This window comes from Dermacentor andersoni, chromosome 1 (genome assembly GCF_023375885.2).
Source record: "Dermacentor andersoni chromosome 1, qqDerAnde1_hic_scaffold, whole genome shotgun sequence".
In the NCBI taxonomy this organism is placed as follows: Eukaryota; Metazoa; Arthropoda; class Arachnida; order Ixodida; family Ixodidae; genus Dermacentor; species Dermacentor andersoni.
Window position 1 is genome coordinate 158,018,313 of NC_092814.1, and position 20,476 is coordinate 158,038,788.

The window sequence follows — 20,476 nt, forward strand, 5'->3', positions numbered from 1 at the left end:
TCATAATCGTTCGTAGCCATTAACTGAATAGCCCAAACAAAGATTATTATTTTTTATTGATGTTTTCCCCCACTTTCTAGCGGTGTTGAGGATGTCCATCATTCCATGCATAAGAGGGATTCTGGGATTCTCTCCCAAAAAAAAAAATCTGTCTGACAAACGGCTGTGCATACTCGTCCACCTACAGAACATCCTTGTCTACGCTCAGTTATTCAGAGTGCTTACTTGTCAAGAAACCGTAACATTATAGTAACCGCTATCCCGATAGTTGAACTGTATTGAAATATGAATTGCGCAGTGATAAGCCTATGTATAGATGGCTGCTACACGTTTCTACTACTCCGACCTCCACCAAGACTGCTACAACGGGAGGCATCTCTTTTGTCTAGACTGTGGTTAGGAGTTACTTTCTCGATAGCTTGTTCGAAAGTCATTGGAATGGCCGACATTGCTACATGCGAGTTCGGCAGCTGCGAAGGGAAACATCGATCATTCAGTGCGCCATTGTCTTTGATTTTACTTACGGAGACAATCACTCTCCAATGCATTGGGGCGACTAGACGTTCATGCGTTGCCCGTGCCGACGCTGCTCGCTCAGCTTGTCGGCCCACGGAAGGCACTTTTGTGATTTTTGAGCTCGACTGGCCTACGCTAACGCGTTTCAGTGTGCGCTGCTGGTGGCGTACGTGCACGAATTCACTGCGTCTTGCCTTTCTGTCTCGTATTTTTACTGCCTTCTGTAGCTTCGAGTGGCCAACCAGACGCTTTTCCTGTGGTTAACTTTCCTGGCTTCTCTATTAATTCTTCTCTCTTTCTCTCGATCCGTGCTGTTCAAGGCAAAATCGTGTGTTATATTCAATAAGAAGACCAAACTAGCACGCCAAAAGCACTCTTTCCGAAAAACTTTTTCTGGGTCTACTGGACCAGCGGGAAGGCGCGGATGAAATATTAAAGCCACTGTGGGTGCCTACGTGTAAAAGCGGTGTCTACCACTGAACGAACACGCAGAAAATGACTAACGCACGAGGAAATACACGCAGCAACAAGCGCAAAAGCTTTTTTGTGTGTTCTTGATCAGTGCTCATCGCGTGAAGTGCGCGGTGTTCCAGACGCGCACAGTATATCCACATCATTTAGTAACAGTTCCATTTATACCCGAGCTATGGCCATGTATTATTGACGAAACGCCATGCATGATTACCACACCTCGCTCGCAGGCAGGCTTCTCTGTACGCGCACCGTCTGCCTTTTCTGCTTGCCCCCTGTGGGTGGTTCACAGGGATACTGCACGCTTTCTAGGGCAATGCGAACATCCCGTAACGATGATAGAGGGCGGAAAGCATAGCCAGGGTGGCGACACATCATGGTTTCGCCACTGATGGGCGCACGCCCTTCATGACGACCAGGGTGAACACGCTAATGTTGAAGTCCTGAATCTCCTCAGGGATGCCTACTCAATACTAGAGTGCACTGCGCCAGCAACCATTACGCTGGAGAGGGATATTCTGCTTTCAAGCCCTGATTTCCACAGCTATTGGAATGCATCATGTAATCGCGCAAACAACAAAGGACAAGGAAGGAAACACACAGGACAGGCGCGGAACTTCAACTGAGATTTACTCCGGGAAAGCCCACATTTATACATGTATCATAATCACACTTGCTAATCATCGGACAACCATCACTTGACATTGGCCTACGGGCGTGAGTTACATAAATTTACATGTAAATAATTGAACTCTTTATCACTCAGTGACACCGAAAAGCTGCTTACGCAGCTGGCAGATTGCATTTTTATACAGTAAGCTTCATAGATTTCTCGGCTCAGTTTTGACGCAAACATCTTCAAGACTTTAGTGTCGCGGAACCTAGGCGTGCAATTACGACAGTGGCGACAATGGTCAGCCAATTTGCCACCCCCCGCCAATCCTTCTACCCCTGCTCCGCGCCTGTCCGTGTGTTTCCTTCTTTGTCCTTTGTTGTTTGCGTGGTTACATGATGTATTCCAATATCGACCACTTGTGCTGCTGAGCACGAGGTCGCGGGATCGAATCCTGGCCACGGCGGCCGCATTTCGATGGGGGCGAAATGCGAAAGCACCCGTGTACTTAGATTTACGTGCACGTTAAAGAATCCCAGGTAGTCAAAATTTCCGGAGTCCTCCACTACGGCGTGCCTCATAATCAGAAACTGGTTTTGGCACGTAAAACCCCATATTTTTTTTTTAATATCGACCACCAACTAGCCCGCCTCTCCCTGTTAAATAAGTTACTTTCCAGAGCTAGCGAATCAAAATCGCGGCAGATTTGAACCACTTATTTTTATCTGGAGTGTCAAGTGACAGCCAATGTATGTGTGAAGTCGGAAATGTCAAGGCCTTAGAATATAGCCTCATGTATATTTGCGATAAAATGCATAAGCTCTTGATAAATATCTTAACCTACCATGGTGAGTGCAGCTGGCATTCTCCTGTGCTTGCTATTCACATCTTGTGATTATATTTTTGAGTTAACGTTTCAGACAGGGGCTGAGCTACAATTCAGGTATCTCACTTTGCTTGCTTGTCTGGGTATGCTCGGTAGAATATTCGGGTCCATTTTCGACGCTCAAAACTTATACCCATGCATGCCATATCGATGAAAGCAAAACGTAACTCTAGGCAATAATTCACCGGTATTCTTTTTGGAGCTTTGCTTGGTAGAACATCGAACGGCTCTGAAAGGAAGCAAAGGCAACGATCACCTAATAGCAGAAAGCTCAGCGGTGGCGGCTTACACCTTTTATTTCTTTTTTTATTCTTACGCCTACTGTTTGGAGTCACCTACAGCCCTCATCTCAAGTCCTCTTTTAGTCGACGGTACTCTGTGTTACTATATATATTATGGAAGCCTATTCAGCGAAGCATACATCTTTTTCTTGTGCTTCAGTTGATTAACTTACTCTTCCACCTTTAAGTTAGGTCTTTCTCGCTGATTTCTTCACCCATTATATATAATACCTCTAGATTGCTCTGCAAACAACCAAACTGCGTAAGTGAATCCCTGTTCGCAGCTTCTGACGGCACGCTGCGTCAGCGGGGATTCGCTAATGAGGGAACCTGCCTCACAAATCGTTACCGTTATCGATCTTTTGCGATGCCGCTCGTTTATCACCGCTGTGATCCGGCTTCCCAAACTGCGCACAACGTCGTGTGGTCAAATTAACGGTAGTCTTCGCCCCCTCATCATTTTATCCGGAACAAGGATACGGGAGGCCCTTTGGACCGCGGTACCTTAATTGGTAGTTTTAGAAGTCCTATTCACTGTGCATTGTGGTGACTGATTCGCATGTTACACGCAATTGTGCAGATTGATAAGTTTTCTTTTAATGGTCAAGTTTAGCACTGCGTGCAAACACGCCGATGAAAAGGAGCCTGTCAGGCTAGCAACCATGTTGAGGAAGCCTATCTGAGTTCGCATCGGGATCTGTTCGCTACAGTAATGCCCCTGGGCCTATTGGCAACATAAGTTAGTATGAAATATAGTAGACTCGACCCGTTGAGAAGAGTTCGAGGGGACCGGGAAGATTTCTTTATCCTATCAGAAGTGATTTACAAAGCTCGATATGTACTACTCCTGCAGCAACGAACAATATTAGCGAAACGAACAATAATGTCTAAATAGCATTAAAACAAAATTTCGATATAAATGAGACATTTAGTGCATTTGCGTGATACAGGAAGAAGTATTGCTGCGTGCAATCTTGTTTAATCTCTTGAGTAATTGTTGCTTGCCAATGATGTGCAAAGCTGTGCGCTGTCAAATGCTGACGTTTCACCCATCTTGCTCGAAAATTATTCATCGCTTTCATATTGTTGGAACAAATTTCCCCATCGTATTCAGCGCGTTATCAGCTGCGTAAAGTGTGAACACCGGTGGTTCTTGTGGCGCTTAAGCAGTGCCCTGACCCATCATTATCAGCCTGCAGAATCTCCTCGAAGACTCCCTCAACTATTGCTTGCATGGTGTTAACTCTGCAGGCTTCCACATCACCATCAACGCTGGCATAGTTGTTTTTATGTCCAACAGAAGCGCCATTTGTTTTTCATGTAGTCAGCAGAGTCGCCTCCTTGTGGTCTACCGATACAGGCCTCCAGCTGAGCTAAATTGGAAGCGTCACTCACGTAACATCAATCACATCACGTAACATCACCGAATTTGTGGTTCCTGTTAGGCGGATCTCCTATTTGCATTGTATCTATTAGAAACTAACCAAATGTTGACATATTGTTCTTCGTATTCGAAAATTCGGCTTAACCAGGTTCGATTTAACGGGAATGTACTGTATAGTGAAGTGCGCTGTAGAGCTTGTGGAATGGCATTCTTGATCATTTCCGAAAAAAAAAAAACTGACAGTCATGTCAGCATACGCTAAAGAGGGTTAATGCGAAAGCCTGCGCGCTCGCGAAGCATTCATTAAATTATTTTCACATTCTCATTCGAATGCGTTGTTACTTCCTATTCTTTTCTCTTGTTCTCCTTTTCGGTCGCCTAAACATCTTCACTGGTTCTGCGTGTTTAATGGCACGTTAGAATGGTCGTAGTAAGTCTATGAAAGCCATAAAGACACATATGCCAGTTCACTGAATGATATTTTTTTTTATTTTAACACTTCGATTGACGAGGGTAGCTACGTGGGCTTGTATGTCTGGTGACTTCTACTTTCTTGTAACGTAGGCAGAATGACGGGACACGGCAAGGCAAATTAGACAAACAGACAGCACTAACTTTCAACAGCATATTTATTTCCAGTTCTCGTAAGCTTCCTTATAATAATCAAACGTCATAAGACACGTGTACATTTCTCAGAAAATATGAACAAAACCGAAAAACCACACGCAGACACTTTTGCGGCCACACTGATTATTTGAAGGGTGCCCATTCAACGTGAACAGAGATAACAGAGCTCTTTTACTGCTAAAGAAATGGATGGCTTACTGGCGCATGAGCTTGAATTTTTATGCCATAATGCCGGACAGTCGTCGGATTTTTCGACCCATGAGCCATCTGAGGCTTTCGCCTTAATTAAAAAGTTAACATGTACATAGCCCTAAAATGAATATCAACAAAGAAACGCGTAAGCAGAGGCACGATGCTGATCTTTCCAGCGGACGCCTGTACACCTTTAAGAACCATGCAGCGTGCAGGCTTGAGTTCATCTCAGCGTACCGCCTACGACTCGTGTGTTGGTAGCGACAATAAGCATATTTCACACTCTTTCTTCACTCCATCAACGAAAATTCAAAGATGCATTGCAGGTGCAACCGCAAAAAGATTAATTGGCTAACGGACCTACTAGTGCGATTATAGAACATAAAATGCAGCTGGAAAGCCACGTTAAAAAAGCTTATATATTGCGTGAGACCCAAGAAAAGCAAGAAAAAGGCGCTACTTTCCTTCCTTATCAGTGAAAGGAAACCGCAGTTGATGTTACTGATTATTTATCGGCTTATACACCCGCAGTGAACGGTGATGCCATTCATTCCAGTTTTTTTCTAACAGAAAGGGTAGCAATAAACAAGAACTTGCCCGTATTGGTACGCGAGAACATTGCTAAGTTTTTTCTCGAATGAGAGCGTGAAACCTCCGTTTTAAGCTTAAAATGAAAGTAATAGAAGCAGCAGTAGAGAAATTCACTTTTGTACGCAGGCGTACATTTCCCGTGAGTGAGCTAGGCCGGTGATTATTGTTCAACATACGTATATGTTTTTTTTTTTTAAAGCGACTAGCTTTCTTTTGGATCCTGACGCGTTTTTTTTTTTTTGTGTTCTTTTGTTGTTGTTGTTCGTATCTGGCCCATCGGACGCACCCGTGCTCGGGAATTCCCGTTTGCATGTGACGCGCTGGCCGCGTCGCTTTACGAGGGGCCCCGAGGAGACCTTCCTTACTTTCGGAGGGCTCTCTGATTGGTGCGCACGCGTCGGATGATTCGTCACCGAATAAGTCTTTCTCGTTGCCACCGGTCTGCACTGCTGTCAGTGTTCGCCTCGCATCAGGTGCAGGTCTAGAGGCCTTGTATGGTTTCCACAGTAGCGAAAGAAACGGAAGCTATCCAGTGCAAGTTTGTGCATTTTCATAACATCTAAAGCATAACCAAACGAAAACTTCTAGATATAGTCTGATCAACCCACTAAAAATGTTTGCCCTTACTTGCTCAAAAATATTCAACATCACTACATCGGGCTCTGATAATAAAAACACCATTAAAGCCTTAAGCATACATGGCATCTTCATGATCTTGCTTGTTCGTCCGATGCATTTCAGTGACCCACAAAGTTGCATGGATAGTTCAGCAGGATCAGACACCTATTTACTTACTTAGATAATCAGTTCCAGTTATTTATGCTCGATCTTCTTTTTTAGTTTTTCCACACTAATAACCAAATTCAGCGATGCAGCCTTCGATATAAAGTGCACTGTGGATATTCTCAGACCTGCAATGAGCTTTTATTTATTTTTTAAATGGTGTGAGGTGGACGTACTGCTAATTCACCGTCTTAAAACGTCGGTTTCCGTTTCTCTGCCAAGTTGGCGGACCTGTTTTTGCCGTGGACAGCTACCGCTCATATGTCCGAACGTTTTGCTTTGATGCACTTGTATACAGCCGTACTATATTAGTGTTACGTAGTTTCTTATCCTGCTGCAGAGGCAGCACGACAACGGGTCAAGGTATGCTTAGGCAAATGTGATACAAAATTTATCGTCCATTGCGACCGTGTTATCCAGAGGCATTATTATCTTTCTCATATTAGCCTTACAGCATGCAGCTATTATTTACCATTTACCGCCAAAGGGATATACGTATGTTGTCAAAGCTTCTAAGATAACTTAGTTAGCACGACCTCGCACGGTGTTTGCACGAGCGCAGTGGCTCTTATCTACGTCACGATATGATTGCGTATACTCCCAGCTTAATATACACAAAGCCAAGGGGATGTAGATAGCGTTCCGTAACGGCTTGGCTCTAAGTGCGGATAATCGCATTTTTCATGTAAGTTGAGCGCCGAAGAGGGAGTCACGTGGTCCCCACATTGCAGTTCGCACGGCCAGTGGTGGTCCACGTGGTCTTATCCCGCTATTGTATGGCATATTTTAGACGTATAAGTGGCGGAGCGATAGAGATAAGTATTATCTATTAGTTCTATAGTAAGCAAGGCAGCAGCAGGTCGGGTCCTCATAGTAGGCTCATGCCTCCTAGCCCAGCACGTTCTTGATGTGCTGCACCAGAAGCGACTGCGAGGCTAGTCGTTTAATCTTTTCATATGCAAACGAAAAAAAAAAAAAAACAATGACGATATTGCTTCGGCCATCGAGTCTCAAGCTGTAAAAGCATCTGACAGACGTCCAGCAGCGTTCCAGCTGTTCTGCGGACATCATCGCTTACTGCATTTTACTGCGGTGGGTTTTCCTGGTTGGCTGTTTTTATTTGCCTCTTATAATATATGCCTTTTCTCTGTGCACATAGTGTTGTACCGGCGCTTGCAATGAACAGTTCGCCAGGGGTTCGGTCTAACACTACAACTTCTAACTGACCGACAGGCCGGGCATAAGCGACCACACTTTCTTCACAGTCGAAAGGTCTTAGAACAATTTACCGCTGCATGCGGAGTGTCGGCTGCATATAAAGCTCCAGCTCGGGACGACGTCCATGAAATTGAAGAAAGTAGTTGGCACTTTTACTTACAATCATAGCAGGGAATTCGGGAATGTTTAGCACTAAATATGTACCTTGTCGTTAAGAGGACAAATATTTTGTCTGTGTACTCATTTGCCTGGTAAAAAGCAATATGGAGCAGCTTAGGTGTGCCTTTTTTGGAGGTGCTTTGGTGCGTAAAACTCAAGAATATTTTTTTAAAGCTATTACGCACTCGAAATTGCGCTGGCGAGAGAAATTGATACGTAACATTATCTATATTGATCGGTATGGTCTTCCTTGGGGTGCAATAATAAAGGACGCGCACCCTATCTTGGCTCGCAGAAACGAAATTTACATTTACCGCCGCTGTACTGTACAGACTCAGACAAGAATTTGTGCAAACAAATATATGCGGACCCCACGCTCTGTAAGACTCGACTTAAGCGAGGCTTTCATTGCTGTTTGCGAAGAACGCTGTTCTTGTTCGGCGACCATTTGCAAGCATAGAGCAAACGATGAAGTTTGACACATGTTCACCGGAAAACGCCTTGCTCAACTTAAGCTTATGGCACTCGATCATGCGCATCCCTGGCATGATGATGAAGGAATGGCCACAACGAAACGGCCACAATGGCATGACGACGACTGTGTTATCACAGCATGACCACACTAGGATCACTGGAATCACTACGAGGCAATGACGACGATGGCATGACGACAATGTCACGATGGTATGATGACGCTGGAAAGACCACGACGGCATGATAACAACGGCGTGACGATCCGGTAACGATGACGATAGTACGATGATGACAGCGTAATGAAAACGGTATAACGACGATGGAATGTCTGAGAACGATTGTATGACAACGTATTCACGATGACAACGCGAGGAGGATGACAGAGTGAAGGTGACGGTATGCTGACGACGGCATGAGAATGGAATAATGATCACAATGGCATAAAGGCGGAGAAACGACGAAGGTATGACGACGACAGCGGCGTTATGACGACGAAATTACAACGCAGTGGTGACGACACACTGATGACTGAGGAACGATTGCGAAGGCATGCCAACAAGGGAATCAGCGTAATGGCATGATGGCGAACAAATGATGACCGCATGACCACAATTGGTTTACGTTGGAGCTCCCGGCCGTCTGCGCCTACGTGCATCACCTATCAGCCCGCGCCGCCTTGGTTTGCCCTATATCCAGTGCTTATTCGCTCTATGTCGGTACCGGCTAATCGTCCAGGACAAGAGCCAGCATCCAACAGCCAGCGCCCGAAAAGTGAGGAGAAGGGGCAAAGAAAGCTTCGCTTTAAAAGGTCGCGTGCTGAGTGCTCCGCCTGCAGACGTCCGCTCGCACACATCCGTACTACACGACAATAGTGAGTTGATGGGGCAATGAAAGTTAGCTGATTCGATGAAGCCCAGCCATGCCAAAGGCATCGCGCAGATCCAGATAGCACCTACCAGTGCAGGGTAGCAAACCGGACGTGCGTTTGGTTAACCTTCCTGTGTTTCCTTTCTATTTCTCTCTCTCTCTCTGAACTAAACAGCACCATCACCTCGCTCACGACTGACGTATTGTAATACATAACTGGAAGTGCGATAAAGCACAAGGCCTCTTTCTTGAGTCGGATTGCTTAGAGAAACGTGCGTTAAAGTGAACGGGAAACCTGTGAAACATATTGTGGAAAATCTCAATTCCTACTTCAGATAGACTATAGTATAAGATAATCTGTATTGCCCCTTAATACATATATTGGTGCTTCCTGGGATATACCTGCACTACAACTGAAAAACTCACCGAAGCCTCACAGAATCCATCACGTTTGGTGAGAAAACGCAGCTGCTGTCGGGTCCTGGCGGCAACTGTTACAACTTTACAAGCGCAGTTGTCTCCTTTCGCGAGCATGCTTACATGTAACAGCACGACAACGTCGGAGCTCCCATGGCCATCTGTACGGCGGGAAATGCTCTGTATAGAAGCTTCTAGTTGCAATATAAGCCTCTGTTGCCCCAGACACCAAAATTCTTCCAGAAAGTAAAGGATAGAGTTAATAATTACTTCTTGTGTGGCGCATAACCCAGTTATTTGGCGTCATATTAAATTCGGCTCACTTGTAATACTATTCTGATCTGGAAAAACGAATGAAATTATTCAACCATAATTTTAGAGCGCAGTTCTTAGGCGCCCGTTTCTCGGTTTAGCGTCCCTCGGCGTAACCGAGTGAACGCGCTCGTGCCACTGCTCGCGCGTTCGTCGTCTTCCGCAGCTGGCTCCGATGCCGCTCATCATGCCAGCGTTCCCATACTGCCCCTCACTCTGCAAAGACGCTCGGGCTATTGGCCCACTTCCAGTCGGTGCAATGATTTCGATCTCAAATTCTTTCCCTCAATGTATTGCGAAATGAAAACACGTATTCAGCTGCGCTCAAATTTCGCATTATAGAGTATGGTAATCGTCAGGCACTTTTTTTACGCCCTGGAATGCAATAGCTCAAGTGTGCTACACTCTGGCTGTGAACCGTCGCTTCTATGATACAATTAAGTCCGCCATCAAAGATTTTCTGTGGTTTTCGTGGCTTAGATATACGGTCAGAACGTTCGCTGGTAAGAGGCATATTAGACATTCACGTTAGATAAAATAGGCCATAACTTACTATTGCTAACTTCCTAAGTATGGAAATAGAACACTTGGATTGTGACGTCTCGACACCTACGTGTGCGTGCGTCACGGTTGACCACTCTCATTTATCAAAGTCACGTTTTTATACCTCGTATCTGTACGAACTTGCGATATCTCTAGGAACTGCGACGCGCTCTCGTAACACACATCTAATATTTCTGTTAGATACCTCCAAGGTGAGTGAAGTTTGTCTCTAATACTGTAAATAAATGCGTGACCCATGCTGGAATCGAACCTCTGTATTCCAGCAAAGCAGCCCAGCGCTCTAACCATTACTCCACGGTCGCACACACGTTTACCTCGTGCCAGAGTCTCTGTGTGAAACATTTGACGCGTGCGTCATGTGCCAGTTTCTCGCATTATTTTTTTGTGACAGCTAGCGCTTTGAGGCGCTTTGTTAGGCTGCACTTCCTTCGGCATCGGCCCACATTTTCAGACAGTACAGCCACTGGGATCGGCCCGCATTTTTCGTCAGATTAATGTGATACCTCCAAAGTAGGGGAAGTCCGCTTATAATGCTATCGCATTAAAAATCTGCACATGTGAGCATTGTGGACCTTGTAAAATTAATACTTCCGAGTGTCACCGTCGCCGGCAAGACCTTGCAATGCATTACCGCAGGAGTAAAGCGGAAGGCAACAACATTCGTCGACGGATCAACTAATATCAAATCAAGCATGTTGGCTCGACGCCTCGTTGGTGACGTACGCTGGAAGTAACAACAGTAAGCGCTGTAAAACAATCGACGCGAACGTTTCGTGCAGAACGCAAGTAACTCGCGGCAGGGACGTGAAGTTTTAAGTTCACCATGGTTCAAAAAATGCTGACTCCGAGAACTGCCAAAAGTGACCGAAGGTTGTAGCTGCAAATGAGCCGAAGAGACAAGACACGAACTCAACGGAGTAAAGCAAGGGTCATCGTAGTGCGCAGCATCACATAAAGGTAAAACAAGCTGAACCTTTCCAGGGTGCACGACTTCTATGTATGTGCGTGTTTGAGAGTGGATTTTGATGGATGATTTACAAGTGGCAACAACAGGTACGGGAGTTTAAAAAACAAATTCGGCGGCCATTCCACTCTGTGAAGGTGGATAACCAGCGAAGCCGTAGAGATGGTATATCGAAGTGTATAACACAGAGATACATAAATATTTTGATTTTGTTTATTATTTCACGAAAGTTACTATGGCTTTGTGGTCGCTATGGTAGACGGCCAATGGTTCGGTGACGATGATGTACAGGTTCTTGGCGAAGATTAAGACCAAACACGAGAGCCTCGTGGTCGTTGGCACTTTGGGATCGGGGTAGCACTATACCCCGAACCATTCGAGCATGAACGAGGGCAGCCAATTTCCATCTGGCCGTGACACATCCACGTTGAAGTCGCCAATGTCGAGGACTGGAGTTTTATCGTCACCGACCTGATCGAGCATCCTTCCAAAGCGATCGTTCATAAAGTCCTCTACGTCGCGCTTGGAAGAAGCAGGTTGACGAAAATGAAATCCTACGCTGGAATGACGAGCGGTAACGGAGCCAGCTGTGAAGACGACGATGACGAACGCGCGAGCATAGGCACGAGCGCGTTAGAGCGGTCACCCCTGGGGGCGCAAGCTAGCCAGCTGCGGAAGAAGACAACGATGCTCGAGCCATTGCTGATGATGATAGTTGTTGCTGTTATTGTTGTTGTTGTTGATGATGATGATGACCCCGATAATTTTCTCTCGCCAATGAATGGCGCGTACCCCCCTTAAGCAATGAGCGGCAAAGTCGCCAAGGAGGCGACGACGACGAACGCGCGAGCAGTGGCACGAGCGCATTCGCGCCGAGATTGCGCAGACGGTCGCCAACGAGTTATTCGCGGGTTGTTCGCGGACGATGGAAATGCCCTAGCCATATACGCCTTCTCTCTAAAAAAAAATAATAAGTGTCATTCCACTCTGTGAATGGGGATGACCAGTGAAGCTGTGTATGTGTGCCCCTTAATGGCGAACTGTCCATTGCCGTGCGTCAAACGCCGCATACACACAAATGGAAGGCGAGGCGCGACTAGTCAGTCGCTCCTCCACGACGTCGAGCTTCGAAACAGGAAGAGGCACCGGGGGGCATACGTACCCATGCATTGTTGCAAAACGCGGCACGACAACTTTTACTAACGAATCGCGACGCGTAGAACAGACACGCGCCTCGCCGCACTCCGAGGTATCTTACTGCTTCATCGTAGCCAAGGCGTTTGTGCGCTTGTCCACGTTCTGCAGTGCAGTAGTGGTCGTGAGATCACTCGAAAACCACAAGCGATCACGCACAACACAGGCCACACAAAATTGTTTCCCCACAAACTCCCCCTGAAACCTGGCCGTTGCTCCGGTGAAACGTTCCAAGTTTGCGAGATCGGGGCCACATGGCCGGTTCACATTTCGTTCCGCCTCGCGGTCCTGGCAGGCAGCACGCTTACGGGACCGCCACCACTGGAGAGCGGAAGGAAAGGAAAGGAGATACGCAAGTGCTTGGAACGCCGACAAAGAGAGGGCGGTGCGAACGTAGACATGGCCGACGCGGATCAAAGTGTATATCTGGTATCAGCTTAATATCGGATACGGGTTGTATTTGGACTTAAGATATTAAACTTATTTTTGCAACTTAACGGAGTGCTTAACGCCTGTTTCACCTCCGTCGCAGGTCGGCCCGGTATTTCACTCTCTTGGGGATCGGCCTACGTGTAGGGAGAAATTCTCGATCTACACGGCTCGATAGACGCAGGCAATTTTCTCGAGGACCTAGCCATATACAGCTTCGCTGTAAAATATAGACTGAGCAGCTGCTCGAAGCTGAACTCTTTTCAATTGAAAGCTGTAATTCATGATGGTCGAGGATCGGGAAACTTATACACGCACGTCGCATACTGCCTTGAGTAACTCGTATGTCGCGATGAAGCTAAGTAGCAGCAATCGCTTGTCTAAAGCGAGGGTTGGATGCGCACTTCGTGATGCTGTTTGAACGGGTAAATAAAGTAGGAAGGTCCTTACCGCAAACGGATGGGCAGATCTCTGCTCATCTTCGCAAGCGGCGTTAGTGCAGATAGTGCCCTGGCGTTGAAAATTGTGAAATACATCTTAGTAGTACATGTTGAGGATGGAGGACAAATGCGGGAATATTTCTGGACAGGCCTCGCAAAATATGTAAGCGCCTCGTGGAAAAAAAAAAAAAAACGGTCGTGGCCTTCTGCATAGCGGCCTCACGGCAAGTCTTAGTCCGATGTCATGACTGAAGCTGATGCTAGTGCTGTGCCAGCGCAGAGGTCGTCTCGGACCACGAGAGCAATGACGGCCAAATCTCGTCCAAATTAGATTGCTTTTGAGGGAAGTTGATTCTTTTTGCAGAATTCGGGTCACGATTTGCTGAAAAAAAAAACATTCTCCCTTATACACAGAGGAAGTTAGCTGTTCTTAACAGGTGGATGGTCGAATGTTGAATAAAAGAAAGTTTGTGTATTGCGGCCATTCAACGTGGTCGCTTCTCGAGAAGACCACCTCTCATGCAACGACAATTCAGATCAGCTTCGCGCTTTCCGCTGTCTAGGAAGCCATAATCACGTGCTTCTGCCGCCACTGGCTGCATGAAGTTGAAGTACTCCTTTTTTTCTCACTTCTCTCATGTCTAAATTGAGTGATAGGACCAGTGCTGATGACTGCTAGTCTATTTTGTAATACAAGAATATTGTTGGTATTGCATTCCTAAAACCAAGAACGCCAAAACAGCGTAGACACAGACACAGGGACGAACGCCATGGCATTCTGCTTCCAACAAACTAATGTGAAAAACTAGTGCTACACATATATACACCGTATGCCGTTGTTCCAGCCATCACACAGGTGCATGGGATATAATATAAAGAAATGACAAGATGAAAAACAGCTCACGAAGAACCCTTCTCTATGTGTTCTAGAGAGAGTAGTCTAGCTCTTCTTTAGTGAGGAATATGGAAGGGGTACTAAAACATGCGCCTCCTCCCCCCTCTGGGAAACTTTTTTCAGCCTCAGCTATCTCGCGCCTGATATGATCGCGATCGCCTGTGCAAAATAACAATTCTTCAAATAGTATGTAACAAATGCATGTTTTGTGCTGCATTGAAAGCCGTCCTTCGAGAATGCGTATTACACTACAATTATGTCGCATAAGCCTGTCATTGACACATCGGCTGGTTAGTATAATTGATAAAGAGTCATATAAAGAGCTACAGAGGACATCGCCTACTTTACACGCGACTCTGCGAATATATATCGTTTTGTCACATTTGCTTAACTGCATTCCAATGTGAATTTACACAAGAAGCCAGACCAAAACTAAAGACACAGGAAATATTCTTAAGAACTTTGGCCCCTTCCCTCCGTATGCACAAACGCAGAACACAGCACAGTTTGGATGCCGCAGTAGACGAAAGTGCTATACAGTGCAGAAAGAGCACGCGCTATAGCGTAACCAAATTAGAATATAGACATCAGCAACTGCTCTCATTCCTCACTGTTTCGGTATATCAGAGGACAACCAACGGCTGGGTAGGTTCCCGTAGTTTAACAAGTGTGCAACAAGTGTGCTGAAATTTGCACCGCCTCCGGAAATGGCTTGTTATTTAACGTCTGGTGATCCCAGTTTTCCTGCTTTCCTTTTCAAAGGTGAAATTAGCTGATCAGTAATAGTTTGACGAGCGCCTTCTCTTTAATGCTGGCTTATTTCGTCGCTTTTATTCGTTTCAAAGCAAGCCTTCCCTTCATTAAGCCTCTAAGCCTTGCTTGCGAACAGAAGCTCACATTAAAGCTTGTTAAAGCCAGGATTATTTGTTCGTTCTAAGGCGCTAGGGGAAAAATAGAAAAGAGAAAGCTTCCCCTGACACTACCGTGTTCGTAGAACACAGGCAGAATACTGAGCGGAAAAAAAAAAGGCGACTACGTATAGGGCTGACGCAAAATGCAAACTTGAGGAAGAGTCTGCTAGTGCGCAGCTCCAACGAACTCTTGCGAGAAATAGCGGTAAAATCTATCGGACCGAAATTTCCTGAGTGCCTGTTATGCCACCAGACTAAAGCTGTACAAGGACGTGACCTCTCAATTTTCCGGTCGTTGCGCTTGTTCCACTGCTGACAGGCTTTAGTTCGCTACCGGGAAAAATACGGAAGCGCCCGAGGTTTCAAATGTAAGTCCGCTGTTTGTGCCGCAGGTATTAAGTCACGGCTTCAGAGCGTGAATTAGCCTGCGTTTAGGTGCGGAGCTATTTATATGTCGTGATCTTGTTTCACTTTGCCCGCCTTCAAGCGAAACTTTTGCCTTCGATGTGGTCGATTTCCAAGCTCGCTTGACTTATCCATTGCCAAACGTGGCACGACACCGCAGTGGAAACGGCAGAATGCGAAAGTGTGCTGTGGTAATTCTTTCTTTCCACATTTCTAATGGGTCGCCTGATTGTTTACTAGTATTACCATCGCCGGCTATAAAAGCCATAGTCGAAAAAACGACAGTAGATTCGGTTGCGAAAGATTGAGAACCTTCCAATGAACGCCGAGAGAGTTTCAGTGCTTATACGCACTACATTAACCACTTGACCAATGGCTATTTTAACATTGTTTCTGCGCTCACAGAAACATTCCGAAAGGTTAAACTTCAGTTGTCGTCAGCTGGTTGTGGCTTGCCTATAGGACCAATGTCATGCCTACTTCAAGTGAAATGCCAAGTGTCAAGTGCCATGCCTACTTCAAGTGTTGCGCCCATTAGAAGCATTTGCTTCTCGAGGCCAAATATAGCGCTCTTGCTATGACCAGCGAGATCCGGAGGCCCTCATGCCTCCACGGGTTGACGTGTACGAAAGTATACTTGAAAAGCAGGCCGAGAGCTTTCATTCTCTTTGTATCGTCTGTCACGAAAGGAAAATAAGTAGATTAGCGGAGAGAGCCGAGAGTCGCTTCTAGGGAATTGAGCACGCTTTCTCGTTACATTACTGAAGTCGGAGGTGGTGATTACGGCATGTCACAAACCACTAACGCGTGGGTCGTTCAGCTTAGTGCAGTATTTCCAGACCGCAACGTGACCGTCTCGCCGAAAGCTGAGCCCATTAGGGACTCAACGGTAGAAGAGGTGAAGAAGGAGAGAGTGGAGAGAAGCGTTTAGAGAGATGCGACATCAGGGCACCAGCCTTATCCCGTATCGAATGCTCGGAACGGCAGAGTCGAGGACAAAAAAGAAGGTCGCTGTGGCCGCGCGCGCCCCGCTTTTGGCGAAACGGCCACGGTGTATTTCGCAACTACTGCACCGAGCTGAGTGACGCACGCTTCAGTCGTTTGTGATCCCATGTGGCCAGTGGCCAACACATGCGATTTAAGTGCAACACCTGCTTTAAGTGCTCAATATAGCGTGCGCACTAAAGTCGCGCGCCAAAGGGGGCTCGGTTGGAACAGGCCTGAATAAAAAAAAGCGACATACGTAATGATTTGTTATTAAAGATGAAATAATTAAAAATACATCATTAAAGAAGAATTGGAGCCCCATTCTCTGATTCTGTACATAAACACGTATGTAATGAAGCAATAAAGAAAGATAAACTTTTTGTGTCAGTACTTCTTTCAGGAAGGGTGGATTCACACTCAATTTAGCGAACATGATAAAATACTATACACAAGGCTAGAAATCCAGAAGCTTTCGCTCTCTATATACATTTTGTCACGAAAGGAAAAAGAAGCAAATTCTTTGAGCACGTGACAAGGTAGCGGACCACGCGGCAACTGTGACGCCCTCACTGTGTGCCCCGAAGCAAGCAGACCGAGGGCTGCAACATCCGCCGTCGCCTCTCGCCTTGCCATGTACTTTCCTCGTTTCTTTTGTTTCTCGCAGTATACGATAAAGGATACGGAGGCGGAAGCTTAGCCCTTGTGGTTCGGTTTCCGGCTTGGGATTAAAACTGTAGTTATGAAAGCGCATTATTATGACGCGAAATCTCCGACGGGCGCACGTACTACCGGCTGAGCGCGTCTCTGCACTTCGTTAGTGCGTGGGTGACAATCTGACCGCACGCTATCGCGCAGTGCTGACAGAGTGCGGAGCAAAAAGAGCGTGTGCAGGCGGCAGAAAGCTTGCGGATACGCTTATCAGTGCACTGTCTCGCCGCAACAGCTGCGAACAATTGGTTGCTTGCAATGGTCAGCAATGGTTGCAACCGCGATCTGCCGCTGCGCGAGAGACCTGAGGGTGTATAGGCGAGCAGCGACACCACGTGGTTGGCGACGGATTGCTATGCACGTGATGGTCTAGAGGCCATATAACCACGTTTCGCTGTTTGATCCACGCAGAACGCGTTGATTTTCATATGTAGAACGAAATGTCGCAATGTCTTACTGTCTCGCTACATGGCAACCAATAAAGCCGCGGCGAAGTTACCTAAATTTAAAGTTAATTCTGGAGTTCTGCGTGGCAAAATCACAATATGATTATGATGCACGCCATTGTGCGCGACTCTGGAGTGATGTTCACCACCTGAGGTTCTCTAAAGTGGCCATGCTAATAAACAACATGCTTGAAAGTGGCCATGCTTCGAGTTTAAATTATGCATTGCATGTTAAGCCGTATGCGTCCCGAAGCAAGATGGCAAAATGTGAGTTCAATCGGTGCTGTAGAACATTTGTATTTGAATTTCTTTATGTCGCAGTTGAACCTAAAAACACTCTGGCGTCACCGAGTGGTGACGGAAATGGCTACCTCGGATAACAGGCGCCGCTCTCGAAGGCGATGCCTTTATGTACTGCAAACACCGGGCGTGATTGCAGGAGTTGAAAATGCATCATGAACGCCATGCGTCGTTCCGCTTTTGCATGTGCGTCTCGGCGCAACCTCTGTGGATTGCTACTACTTTTTATCGCGCAAGGGAAGGAATCGCGGACACAATTCATTGACGACGCACCGGCGTCGTCACTGAATTGAGTGCTGGAGCGTGCGGAGAGAGATGTCCGATGTGGTCTCGAACTGTTACAAAGCAGACAACACAGAGGTGGTCTCTCAGTTCTTGACGACGCACAGCCTTGCCAAAAAGGTGGTTGCTGTCGATGGGAAGAGTTGAGAGGCAGCTATTTCAAGTTGAAATTTCTGTGTAATATGTGCGCGGACAGACCAGTTTTTCTTGTGCGTATAACCATATTGAGCCCTCTATTCTCAGTTACAAATATAAACCGAGAACTATCGTCCAGTAGTGTAGATTATGGGGATAGTTGGTTTGTTGCATCAATTCAAGTAAGGTAACAAATTCAGAGAGGGAGAAGTTGCAATGAAGAGAGCCTAGTATGTGGTTAGCATCGTTAAATATGCTGTTAACGTGCAATGTCCAGTACAGATTGGAATTTCTGTGGATGCTGAGATAGCAGCAGGAGAAAAGAAGCTATAGGTGATGAGGTTATAGGTGATGAGGTTCGTCTTACATGCACTGCTTCGCACCCGTTAGAATTCAATTTCATTATTTACGTGTTACACCACTCAGATACGGCATCCAGATGGCTTTCTACGGCGCAAGTTTCGTTATCCTTGGTAATTTCGCGAAAAATAACACAGCCGTGAGGAAATAACTGCATTGTATACTTGAAAGAAGATCTGGGAGGTTGTTAGTAACATTAAGACGAACATCAAACCTAAAACGAATTCGTGTGGAACTGTAGAGTAGATGTACTTAGTAGAAGGTAGTTGATCATTGAATACAGAAAACTGAATATGGTAAGTAAGGAAGTATTCAAGGCAGGTTAGGAAATGAGCAGCTATTATTATTCTTCTTAGCTTGTAAAGAACTTGTGACACACTTTATGAAACGCTTTCATGTAATCCAAAATATGCAATTATTCGATCGTCCTAAATTATACGAATGTTTGTGAATGAAGGAGAGCAGTTGAGTTTCGCAAGAAAACGATTTTCGAGAACTGTGCTCTGCAGATGAAAAGAAGACGATGCAAAGAGAAACTTGGTCAAGTGTGAAGGCAAAATGTGTTCAAGCAATGTATTGGGAATGCTAGCTACAGAGGTGGAACGTCAATGTTACGGCGAATCCTTATTGGATTCATGGCGGTAGGCTTGGATTCAATTTTCATATAACTAATTGCACATTAACGGTTACCGTCCCAAGTTATGTCCGCCCCTTGGAAGTGTTTAACTTTATCGTGCAAGTAATGTCCAATAATGTCCACATTCGAAACACTCGAACCTGGCAGCTTTCTCATTGGGTAGCACACGAGGGCTTTTAGCCGTGTGCCTACTCTCCTAAGTTTACGTGTTACGTGACATCATCGGGCAAAAAAAAGGGGGGGCATCCGCCCACCATGGCTCTCATTGGTGCTGGCTAACAGTCCCAGGGCTAGAGCGATATATATACATATATATATATATATATATATATATATATATATATATATATATATATATATATATATATATATATTGTGAAGCAGCAGTTATCGCGACGTTTATTACGCGTCGCAGATGCGGCGAACCGACCACGCCCAAAGCACGGATCGCACTTAAGAAGAACCTTTAGCTCGGGTGCTCCTATCAAGTACATGTAAAAGGAGAATTCATTTTTCTCGGCAACCACCCCACCAAATTTGGCGCGGTTTCTTGCATTTAAAAGAAAAAATTAGCTCTAGTGACTGTTGCTCTTGAATTTTTTTATTTAGGTCGTCAATTCGTGTTAAAACAATTGGCAAATACTGTGAATTTTCAGAAAACGAAACTATCAACTTTACAACGCTGTAACTCGTTCAGGAAAAATGATATCGCAATTCTGTGAATTGCATATGATAGCACATCTAGTGACTGTTGGTTGTGCATTTTCGATTTAGGTGGTCAAATTTTTATTAAAAATTGACAAAATCGCAAATGTTCAGAAAACGAAACTATCAAGTTTACAACTCCGTAAGACAGCAAGAAAAAATGATATCGCAATTCTATCTGATAGCACATCTAAAGCGGACAAATTTGACATCTTGCACATTAATTGTAAAAGATGTATTAATATGTAATTATAACTTTTGCAGGACCCTCGTAAACAACGTAACGAATTCACGTAAGATATAAATTGACATATCGAATTTGT

At 45.6% G+C, this 20,476-nt stretch overlaps 1 protein-coding gene and 1 pseudogene across 1 annotated transcript in view; both read left to right on the forward strand.

Annotated features, from left to right (window-relative positions):
- The window catches only part of Ac76E (adenylate cyclase type 2 Ac76E), an 875,452-nt gene that overhangs the window by 288,486 nt on the left and 566,490 nt on the right, over window positions 1-20,476 (forward strand). The window lies entirely within an intron of this gene.
- LOC126547492 (U2 spliceosomal RNA) lies at window positions 12,913-13,088 on the forward strand (annotated as a pseudogene).